We start from the raw sequence: 12,528 nt of genomic DNA on the forward strand, positions 1-12,528 counted from the left end.
ATGGAAAGTTAGAAGATATAATTGAGATTAATTATAATGGTTGGTTCAAGGTGGTTCTTTTCAAATGTATATGGGCTGACACTACTCGAGATAGAGGGTATAAAAAGGATCGTTGGAGTTGTACGAAATTGAAGAAAAAAATCTGATTCAGAAGACCAATATTCCGTGTGTTGTTTACATTGAGCTTTGCATATGTATATATTATACACTTACATATATATTTATTCCTCCCACACTAACCCACTAACCTATGTCTCCTTATATTATAATTATCTTACTAACCCCATTAATTTATGTCCCCTAACCCATTAATTATGTCTCCTATATTCTAAACACTAATATGCACGACATTCTTTTCCATTCTTCTTCTTCTTCTTCTTCTTCACCCTTCTTCTATATCTCTAAGTAAATGTCCAGAGATTGTTAGAATTAGGATATTATTTCTGGTTTCTTCTTCCTAACATCACCCCTCAAGTTGGAGGGTAACTTTGTGACCCCTAACTTGCTCAAAATCTCGGAGTGAGAAACCCCAGAAAGTGGCTTTGTGAAGAGATCCGCCAGTTGGTCTTTAGATGGAACAAAAGAAAGAGTAATTAAACCGGAAAGGAACTGTTGACACACAAAATGACAGTCAATTTCTACATGTTTTGTGCGTTCGTGGAAGACGGGGTTACGGGCGATATGAATGGCTGCCTTGCTGTCAGAGTGAAGAGGTATGGGAAGACTTACTGGTGCAGAGAGATCTTCAAGAAGTCGAACTAACCATGTAAGTTCTGCAGTTACTCTTCTCATTGATCTGTATTCTGCCTCTGCAGAAGATAGAGAGATTGATACTTGTTTCTTTGATTTCCAGGAAATGGGTGCTCCTCCTAGTGTGATAAAAAATCCACTTACGGGCCTCCTAGAATCCTTGCAAGAGGCCCAATCAGCATCGTAAAATGCAAGCAAGGAGAATGAGTGTTTTGCTGAGAGAAGTATTCCTTGTCCTGGATCATAGCTCAAATATTTGAGCACTCGTAAGGCAGCAGAGAAATGAGACTTACATGATTTTTGCATGTATTGACTAAGGGTAAGGACTGCGAAAGAAAGGTCAGGCCGAGTGTTAGTGAGATAGTTTAACTTGCCAACCAGATGACGAAATATTGTTGGATATTGCAAAGGGTGCCCATCATCAGCTTGAAACTTGGAGGAAGGATCAAGAGGAGAACTGACTCGAGGCAAATGAGATACATCGAATTCCTCCAGCATATCTAGGGTAAATCTCCTTTGGCTTACAATAAAACCTTCTTTTTCTCGCAGAATTTCCATCCCTAAAAAATAATGTATGTCTCCTAGATTTTTTACCTTGAATTCACTGTTTAGAAAACCCTTGATATGCTGAATTTCTTCCAAGTCATCTCCAGTAAGCAGTATGTCATCTACATAGACAGCTAGGATAGAATTAGGTTTCCTGTCCGTTTAAAAAATAGTGAGTAATCGTTTAATGATGAAGAATACCCTTTAAAACTCAAAGCTCCTGCAAGCCTAGCATACCATTGCCTGGAAGCTTGTTTTAAACCATACAATGACTTCCTTAGTAAACAAATATGCTTAGGACTAGGAGATGTTAAGCCTGCTGGAAACCTCATATACACCTCCTCTTGTAGATCCCCATGTAAAAATGCATTGTTGACATCTAATTGACACACATTCCAATCTCTTTTGGCTGCAATAGTGAGTAAACACCTTATGGTTGTCATTTTTACCATTGGTGAAAAAGTCTCACTATAATCTATTCCTTCTCTTTGTACATCCCCCCTGACCACCAGCCTTGCCTTCAACCTTTCAATTCTTCCATCCGACAAATGCTTTACCTTGTACACCCATTTGCAAGGTAGAGCCTTGTTTCCTTTAGGTAATTTAACCACATCCCATGTGTGGTTGTCTTCTAGAGATTTAAGCTCTGAATTCATAGCTTCTATCCAACATGGATGTTGACAAGCTTGTCCAAAATTGTTAGGCTCTGTGACAGTAGAGAGGGATTGCAACACATGTTGATTATTGGGTGACAGAGAAAAGAAACAGAATTCCCTAGGCTAACTTGGTTGAGTGAAACAAGGTGTTGCTACATTTGTGAACATGATATTACTGCATACATAATATTTCAAGTAGGTTGGTTGATTGGAAACTCTTCCTGACTTTCTCAATCGTGTAGGTTGCTTGGGTATAGAAACAGGCGAGGTAGTGTGTGGTGTATCTAGGATAGACTGAAAAGGAATTGGGGTAGTAGACAATTGGTGATGAGAGGGAGTATATGAAGAACTTGGTGATGATAAGGAGAAAATATCACAAACTTCAGGTTCTAAAGAGATGGGTGAGGATTGATCCTGTGATGAAGGTGAATATGTGGGTTCTGTAGTAAATGTTGAGCTTGGGAATATAGGATGTTGTGATGTGCTGGTTTCAACAAAAGGAAAGTGCGATTCATGAAATTTCACATCCCTTGACACAAATACTCTTCCCGTGGACAATTCCAATAGCTTATATCCCTTCTGATGAAGCGGATAACCAAGCAAAATACAAGCAGTTGCCCTATCATCGAACTTGCCTCTTCCCTGGGATATTGTAGAAGCATAACAGAGGCATCCAAAATTCCTTAAATGATCATACTTGGGTTTCTCTTGAAATAAAACCTCATATGGTGTCTTTCCTTTAAGAACACTAGAAGGCATCCTATTAATAAGATGTGTGGCAGTTAGGATAGATTCACCCCAATATGACATGTGTAGCTTGGATTGAGACATTAACCCTCTTGCAATCTCTAAGAGGTATCTATGCTTCCTTTCAACAATTCCATTCTGTTGAGGGGTTGCTACACAAGATAGTTGGTGTAGAATTCCTTCTGAAGCTAGGAAAGCTGCCTCTTGTGTACCTTTTCCCAATTCTAATGCATTGTCAGATCTTATCATTCTGACTTTCACATTTAATTGTCTTTCAACCATAGACAGAAAAGATTTAAGCATAGGAAAAGCATTGCTTTTTGCACTTAATAAAAATGTCCATGTTCCTTTGCTATAGTCATCTACTATAGTTAGGAAATATCTAAATCCGTTATAAGTATTTGACTTATATGGTCCCCATGTGTCTACATGTATAAGTTCAAATATATGCTTGGATTTTATGCTACGATAGGAAAAGGATTCCTGGTTTGCTTAGCCTTATGACAAACATCACAGATAAACTCAAAATTTGGCTTACAATGAAGGAAATCTAAATGTTTCATTGCTGAAAATGGAAGGTGTCCCAATCTTACATGCCAAAGTTTAACATCAGGAGTACTATTAACTTGAACTGGACTACAAAAAGAAACAGACTTTGAAACAGAATTTCTTTCTTTCGGAATTGAAGGTACATTACTACTGAATAGCCCCTTAGACTTAAGGCTACTTAGTTCCAATAAGTAGAGTCCCTCTCTAACTTCACCAAAAACTTGTGGACTCTTCATTAAAAGGCCCTGCAACACACACCCAATAGATGTGAATAGGACATCATACTTGAATTGAACACAAAACCTATTAACTGATAATAAGTTATATTTGAAATCTGGAACATGTAACATATTGTTCAGGATATTACCTGGCAGAATAGAAATACTCCCTATATGAGTAACAATCACCTTGAAAGAGTTAGGTAAACTGATATTCAAAGGTACAGGAAGTGGAGTTAGAAACAGGAAAGAATTGGGATCAAAACACATATGCTCTGAGTCACCGGAATCAATGATCCAGGTGTCTAATTTTAGACTAGTAAATACTGAACCTGAGTATTTTAGAATAGTACCAGCAACTGCATTAGCATTGATTCCTGTATTTCCTGCTTGTGCTAACTTTGCCTGCTTATACATGTGCATCATTTCTGCAATTTGTTCCTTGCTGAGTTGCTGTCCAAAATTACTGTTGTTGAGCTCAGTGCTTTGTCCTGCTGAATTCTCACGTTCCTCATGTATTAGGACTGCATTTTCTTTAATTTGAGTCTGCTGACCTTTGTGATTGGTGAACTCAAAATCTTCTGAAAATCCAATAATTCTATAGCAATCCTCTTGTGTATGTCTTGCTTTTCCACAATAAGTACAAGACACATTTGGATTGTACTTCTTTTTCCCTTTAAACCTTTGCTGAAGTTTAAAAAACTTTTGCCCTGAGTTGTTATATTTGGGTGATATGGCTGCTCCTCTTTGTGTTTGGCTTCTAAGTTTCTGATAATTTTTTCCTTGTCCTGTGATCATAAAAGCTGCAAAATCAGCTAGAAGTTGTGAATTAGGCTGCTTGGCCTCTCCAGCTGCCATGAATGATACTGATTCAGAATTAAAATGTGCATTTGCATAAACTTCTCTTTGATTTTCATCCTGCAAGAGAAGTGAATAAGCAACATCCATGCTAGGCAAAGGGTTCATCATGAGGATATTTCCTCTTGCTTGTGCATGGATGTCATTTAATCCCATTAGGAATTGGATCAATCTCTGATCCTCAAGAGACTTAGTCAACTTTGTCTTTCCTTCACAAACACAAACACATGAACAATATATGATAACATTTAAAGCATCTAATTCATCCCACAGTCGTTTGAGCTTAGTGAAGTATGCTGCAATGTCACTGTTTCCCTGTACTAAACCTGATAACTCCTTCTGCAGATGATAAAGCTTGGCTCCATTTGATCTCCCAAATCTCTGCTCCAAGCTGTCCCAAAGTTTTTTTTTGCAATTTTGGAGTATATCACACTATCTGCAATATCCTTTGAGAGAGCATTTAGGATCCAAGAGATGACCATGTCATTCACACAACTCCATTGTTCATGGTCTGGAGATTTCAGATCTGGAGATAGACATGCTCCATTGATGAAACCAAGTTTCTTCTTGGCTGACAAAGACAGGAGAATAGATCTCCTCCACCCTGGGTATCCTCTTCCATCAAACATAGTGTTGACTAGAGTCATTCCAGGTGAATCAGAGTTGTTGAGATGATAAGGGTGATTGGCATCATAGCTGACTGATTTTGCAGCATTGCTCGTATCACCAGTATACGTAATGGTTATTTCAGACATTTTAGGTTACTGATTATGATGGTGAATCTGATGTAAATTGACTTGATGGTTGAACTGTTGGATCGAGCTTATTGCTCTGATACCATGTACGAAATTGAAGAAAAAAATCTGATTCAAAAGACCAATCTTCCGTGTGTTGTTTACATTGAGCTTTGCACATGTATATATTATACACTTACATATATATTTATTCCTCCCACACTAACCCACTAACCTATGTCTCCTTATATTATAATTATCTTACTAACTTCATTAATTTATGTCCCCTAACCCATTAATTATGTCCCCTATATTCTAAACACTAATATGCACGACATTCTTTTCCATTCTTCTTCTTCTTCTTCTTCACCCTTTTTCTATATCTCTAAGTAAATGTCCACAGATTGTTAGAATTAGGATATTGTTTCTGGTTTCTTCTTTCCAACAGGAGTTTTAATTGTGTTAATTTTGATAGAGTGATTCATTCTGGCGAACGTGAAGAACATGAGCCTTATATCGAAGCATCTCAAGCGCAAATGGTATATTATGTGGATGATGTAGTCAATAAAAGGTGGAGTGTTGCTGTGCATCTAAAGCCAAGAGATTTGTATGAAATGGGAGAAGAAGTAGTGGAAGATGAAGTATATGAGAATGAGCCTTACCAAGAGCAAGAACTTGAACAGTTTTTTGACCATGGAGATGAGTATATACAACTGGCTACAGACCATCTGATAATGTTGTTACTAACTTAGCAGCAGATGCAAACATGTCTGAATAGAAAACTTACTTTATATGGTGCTTTATCAAAAGGTAACACTATTGCATAATTAAGCAGTGCTTACTTCATTTATTTTGTTTAAAAGTATGTTCAGAAATAACCATAGGCGATAGAGTTCATATCTGATTCACTTGTTTACACTATATTGCTTGTGACTTGGTTTGATTTTATTTGTTTATATTACATTACCTTAAGAAGCCTATTTGGCATTTGATACAATGTCACAACAGAGATTGTCACTAGAACAATAATACTATTGAGTTTGGTGTTTCAGAGTAGTTCCTTAAGTTTTTGAAAGATGATATATTAGTTTCAGACATTCATAGGTTGAGTAGTTTTAATTCCTTTATTTATGAGTTTGATTACAGTTATTTCACATGTTAAATTTCAAATAGAAACACCTTTGAGATAAATGAGGCTATTAAGCCGTTTGTTATTCATCATCTATGTTTTTTATTTGTACATGAAGATATTATCCCGAACAGAGAAGAACGGTAAAATGGAAGTATGTAATGAAAATTTATATCTGCAAATCATCATTGCAGTGTTTTATAAGAATAGATGTACTGTAATAAATATGGGATTGTAATATCTGTAGCACAAACAAAATAGAACAACAGTTTGGGAAATTTTGGAGGTGAAAATTAGAGAAAATAGAATAGAAGATAGGATACTTACTGGATCAATGAAGCTCAGATAGTTTCTTATAAGTTTCTGTCTTTTCTTACAATTCCTATTCTTACAAGTTTCTGTCTTCTCATGTGTTTACTATATTTTGGAACTTCATTGTCCATGCGGTAGATTGATTAAGCCACTTGATTAGGAATTTGTGACTGTGACCTAATATCTCTTAGTTTTAGAAATTTGCTTCTAGCCGCGTTGCGGGGACACTTTTGCATTCAACCAAAATTTGATATGTACATAGGGTGCCACGACTAATATATTAGTATTATTTTCTAAAGACATATACACCAAATTCTTACGAAACTTTTCGAGTGCCGGTGACCCCTCTTTTTATAAGTGTGAACTACTATTTTTGATATGGTATGCCTACATGGAATTGTTATATCCAAGTCAATCATCTCATGTTGCTCCTGCAATCTTTAAATTTACTGGTTTCCATGGCTAGAAATTGTGAGATGGTCAAATTTGTTTTCTGCTTACCTTATGCATCTAGATATTCTGATGTTTTTGAACTTAAAATTTCCTTGCCATTTGTTTACCCAATTATCTTAAGGCTGTTGCTAGATTTTCCTATATGCATCACATTGAGTTATTTAAGATGCTATTTGGTTCTTCATTTTCTTTTACTTTATGTTTGTTAATATGATAGTGGTGTGTCCATGAACAAATATGCTGACTTATACAGGCGAGATGTAGGCCTCTGTGTTAATCAGGTAAATCGTATGCTACTTCATTATGTTAAACACTGACTTTTGACTAGAAATGAAAATTTAAGAGATAAACTTTGAATTAATCTCGTAAACTATGTGCTACATCATGGTCCTGTGCTAAATAGCTTATTCAGTTAATGACACTTTGCTGCTAGATCTTAGAAATGTCGTTATCTTGATATTAATCCATTTGCTAAGTATGGAGTTGGGTTATTCAGAGAGCATGTGACTTCAACCTAAGGAAGAATTCTCGATGGTATTCATTTACTTGCTATAAAACTAAAACCTCGTACTGTTGCCTGTTATTTATGATCGTTATCTTCGTTTGGTTTAATATTCATGAACTATGTATGACATTTGTTTTATTTTATCATTTCAGGGCATACGCTATGATGTTTAGAGATTTAGCAATATGGAAGACTTCATTACGATCAAGAGTTAGAGAAATGTTAATAGGCTAACTACTACTACTACTTTGTATTATGGATATTTGTTGACACTAGTCATTAGAATCAAAATGACACTAGGTTTTGGATTCAAATAGTGTATATTTCTTTTCTGTGTTGACTCATTGGCTTCAAACGATAACCAATTTGTATAGTAGGTTTTTGTTTATTATGCTTTTGGTGAAATATATTATGTTTTTTCAAATGCAAGTCACACATCTTAGTTATCCGAGATTTGAGTAGTTTTAATGGTTATTGGAATTTGGTTTATATTGATACTAGTGAATTTGCCGCGCTTCGCTCGGTCTTAGAGAAAAAAAAAAGTAGTTCATACATATATTGAATTTCTTGTTAACAGGAAAAAATATCTGAATACATAAAAGTTAGAAAACAAAAAAAATATAGGCGAGACATACATACGAAATTATTAAACTATATCATAAACTTACAATTGATATATTTTCTTTGCTTAGTAAACAATTTGGTTACATGTATATTTGTTTAGAAAAATGGTTCTTTATTTTCTATATATGTGTATACAGAAATGTCTTGAATATATAATTTTCTCCATTCGTTGAAATTTTAAAATAGGGGGAAAAAGTAATTAATCAAATTACGACAAAATTAAAGAAGAAAACAATGTTAATAACGTCTTCAATGACAGAATTAAGTCAAACTGAAAATTCACAAATCTATTCTTTTGGTTTTTCTTTCTCTTTCCTTATTCATATCTTCTCTTTATATTTATTCTTTTCTTTGTAGTTGTCTATTTATTTTTTGCTAACCTTTATATCCTTTATTTGGAAATGGTGTCCTTTCGCAATAGGAAATGAGTTTTACTGTTAATAGCAATTTCTGTAGTTATAAGCTTTTATCATGCTTTCTTCTAGCGGAAACCGCTGGAGTATCAAATTTTCATAGGAGTATTTATTATTGTCTTATTGAGTATTTCAAGTCGGCAGATTTCTAAGTCTAAATTTTCTCTCTGAGAAAATAAATTCGTCACAAGTACCCTCTCAAACCCACGTGTAATTCGATATATCATTACTATCAACCTCCTTAGAACCCGAAGAAATATTCCTACTTCTGCTTCACTTTTTGAATCTGACACTTTGCAATTTCTCCTTGAAAGTACGGCTCTCCAGTCTTGTTTTTCATATAGCACTAAACGCCCTCGAATTTAACTTTCCTACAGGCTGAAATGTCAAGCAGAGAGACATTACATACAAATAAACATACATTATAAGGAATCGGATGAGACTCTAAACATTTAATAGAGGGTTTTTGGACATTTTAACATAAGTTGGTGAAAAAAAGAAGGAAAGAAGCCTGCTATATTCAAATGTGAATTTTTACATAACTGGACATAATCATCACAGTAAAAATCTATAGAAACAAAGAAAATATGTCATACGTTATTACATCTCAGTGATGAAGACAGCGAAATAGCAAGCTTACAGTTTTGTAAACTGATTAAACCACATATCATTAGATATCAAATTAATTACCATTCAAAGCTATCATAAATTGCAAAAGAACTACTTCACTAACATTTTACATACTTTATACAATAAAACATAGTATTATTTCATCAAGTCAACACAAGAAAAAATTTATAAATTTACAATACCAAGCTTAGAAGTACTTTATTGTAGAAAGCATTGGAGGCCTAATATTTCAAAGAAGTCTGGCCATCATAGAACATAATAGAAAATATGATTGCCAATTTCGAAGCATCTCCTAATGATGTCCAAAAGGAGAACGATTGGAAGCCTAAGGGATGTTGGGGTTTTGGTTGATCCTAGTGTATACCGGCTTACTGGATGGAGGATGAATTTCTTATGCATAAATATATGGTATTTCTTGTCTTTTTGGATACATTTTCATATGGGCTACTTTAAATATTTCTTAAATACACCGTTTCAAAAACACTGAAACGTTACAACCGTTGCATCATTATACTGTGTAATGCTTGCACCGTTACAATCGTAGCATTTGTTCGTTTTGAAAAAAAACGCCTTTCTCTTTCTATATTTATTATGGAACTGCAATTAGAATCTCGTTTTTTAAGTTTAATAGATATAGAATCTTGTATTAAAATAGAGAAAATCCCAAAAACTTGAGAAAGATAAATACATTTCCTAGTCTATAAGAAGTGCCATGTCAACACTCTTTGGCCCTAGTATATCAATAAACAAGTTTTATTTGATAGCGAAAGTGAAGTAGAGAGGTATCATATGTAATTGCAGTTTCTATTATATTTTTTTCCCGGCATGACCCTATGAAAAGAGGATAAACTGATTTATGGCATATGGGAAAGAAGAGTAACATACGGAGGTGTAGTTATTAATGAAGAGGCACGGCTTTTGACTTCTTAATCGAACAGAGGCAGTGTAATTAAAAGAGTTCTAATGGAAGGGGCGTGACTTTTGAGTTTTTAATTGAAACAGCAAAAGTTTTACAAATAAGAGGAAAGAAAGCAAAATAATAGAAAAAGGTTTAAAAATAAGAAAATAGATAAATTGAAATTCTGGCTTAGGAGAGTGCCACATCACTTCTCCTATGCCCTTCAATTTTATATATATATATATATATATATATATATATATATATTTATATTGATATTCCAGCCTGCTTTGTATGAACTGAGTCTATTGGATTGGGTGTCTTTTAGCAGTTAGTGTCCTTCCGTTGGCCCTATATAAAGCCTTCAGTATGACTCTATTTTCCTAAAGAAACATCTCTTTTATCGAATTCTTACTTAGTTTTCTCTTTTGGGTGTCCACTCTGTTGACATTCTTCAAGAGTTTTGTTGGTTTCTTCATTTGGGTTTTCTTCAAAAACCAGTCTTTCTTATCTCTGAATCAAACAAATTGTTGTGAACTACTACTGATCAGTACTGCAAAGAGTGATGCTGTGGGTGTTGTTATACTCTGCGTTTTATTTTTGGGATATTTGGTGAATTTTTGGTCCTAAATATTCTGTCCAGTTCCGCTTCTGCGGAACAATTGGTCCCATCTGTGGCTCGCTTCTGCGAGCAAGAGTCGCGCTTCTGCGATCCACACTGCCTAGCCCAAGCTCGCACCTGCGGACAGAATGCCGCATCTCCGCAAATCGCTTCTGCGATGCCTTTCCAGCCCTGCCCAATTTCGCTTATGCGGGGAGCTGGCTCACTTCTGTGAAGTCGCTTCTGTGATGAAGCTGCTGTTGGGATTTTAAGCTTGTGTAGCTTAAAGAGGGTGAATGAGAAATGGAGGAAAAATGAAATATTTGAGTTTCCCTCCTTGGCAAAGGTACATTGTCCCATATTGGAGGAAGAAAAGGCTTTTGATGGGTGTATATATATAATTGCTCTTCTTCTAGCTCTTAAAGAGTTAAGAAGAAGGCAAGCCTCGCGTCGTCGTCGTCGTCGTCGTCGTCGCTCGGCTTCGGCTTTATTGATTAATCTTTTTGGACAAAATTCCTTTCAATTATTTAATTAATTAATTAAATTATTAACAAAAAATTTAATCTGGAATAATCCATGACCCGCGACCCGGTCCGGTCAGACCCGTTTTCTTTCCCGGATTATTTTAAATCCATTTTTCCGCAATATTTCAATCAACCCTGTTCCAACAGCCATGGCTGTTTCTGAAAGGTTGCAAACCTTTTCAGAAACAATGCCAGCAATTCTATAAATAGAGTTTGAATCCCAGAATCTTTCCTTACGAAATTTTCTGAGCTTCTTCTTCTTCTTCTACACAAAAATTTCAGTGTGTTTTAAAACCTTCGAGTGGGTCGCTGTTCACCGGCGTTTTGGTACTAACACTTCGGTGAGTTAAATCGTTCTATCCTAGGAGGATATGTTCCAGCACCTCTGGTACTTGAGGGGAATAATTTCCTTAAGGACACACTGTGTATTCAGTGGGCTCGATTTATTCCTATACTGTTTTTCCAGAATTTATTTAGTTAAACAAGTGTTACTAACTTTCTGTTTTGTTTATATATTTCAGAAAGTTTAATTGTTTATTACAGCAATACAGAACTATAACAATCTTAAGGAAATTTTTTTTATTCGGTATTTTGTTTGTGGAGATTAAAACATGTGTGGTTTTCTACTCCTTCTGAATTTTACTATTCTGGGTCAGTTTACAAGTAATCCCAATCACATACATTGGATGGCAATGAAACGAGTTTTGGGGTATCTCAAACATGCCCAAAATTACGCTTTGCATTATAACAAATATCACTCCGTGATCGAGGGATATAGTGATACAAATTGGATCACTAGATCATCTGAAGTTAAATCCACGAGTGGATATGTTTTCACAATTGGGGGTGGAGCAGTGTCTTGGAAATCATCCAAACAAACATGCATCGCCCGTTCTACAATGGAATCTGAATTCATAGCTTTAGATAAGGCCGGTGAAGAAGCTGAATGGCTCCGAAATTTCTTGAAAGATATTCCATTTTGGCCCAAACCTTTGGCACCTATTTGTATACATTATGATAGTCAAGCGGCAATAGGCAGGGCAGGGAGCGTTATGTATAACGGAAAATCTCGTCATATACGACGGAGACACAATACTGTTAGACAACTACTCTCTAGTGGTGTTATCACAATTGACTACGTAAAGTCAAGAGATAACGTGTCGGGTCCATTTACAAAAGACCTATCTAGAGAGGCAGTTGATAGATCATCAAAGGGAATGGGGTTAAGGTCTAGGACAAGTCATCCTGGCGGTAACTCTACCTAGCAGACTGGAGATCCCACGAGCTAGGTTCAAAGAGATCAAACAAAGTTATAAATGACGGTTCAACATTATCAAATAAATCAACCCATTCTCGTGATGAAGACAATGTTCAGAAATCG

The sequence above is a fragment of the Nicotiana tabacum genome, chromosome 2, assembly GCF_000715075.1.
Source record: "Nicotiana tabacum cultivar K326 chromosome 2, ASM71507v2, whole genome shotgun sequence".
NCBI lineage: Eukaryota > Viridiplantae > Streptophyta > Magnoliopsida > Solanales > Solanaceae > Nicotiana > Nicotiana tabacum.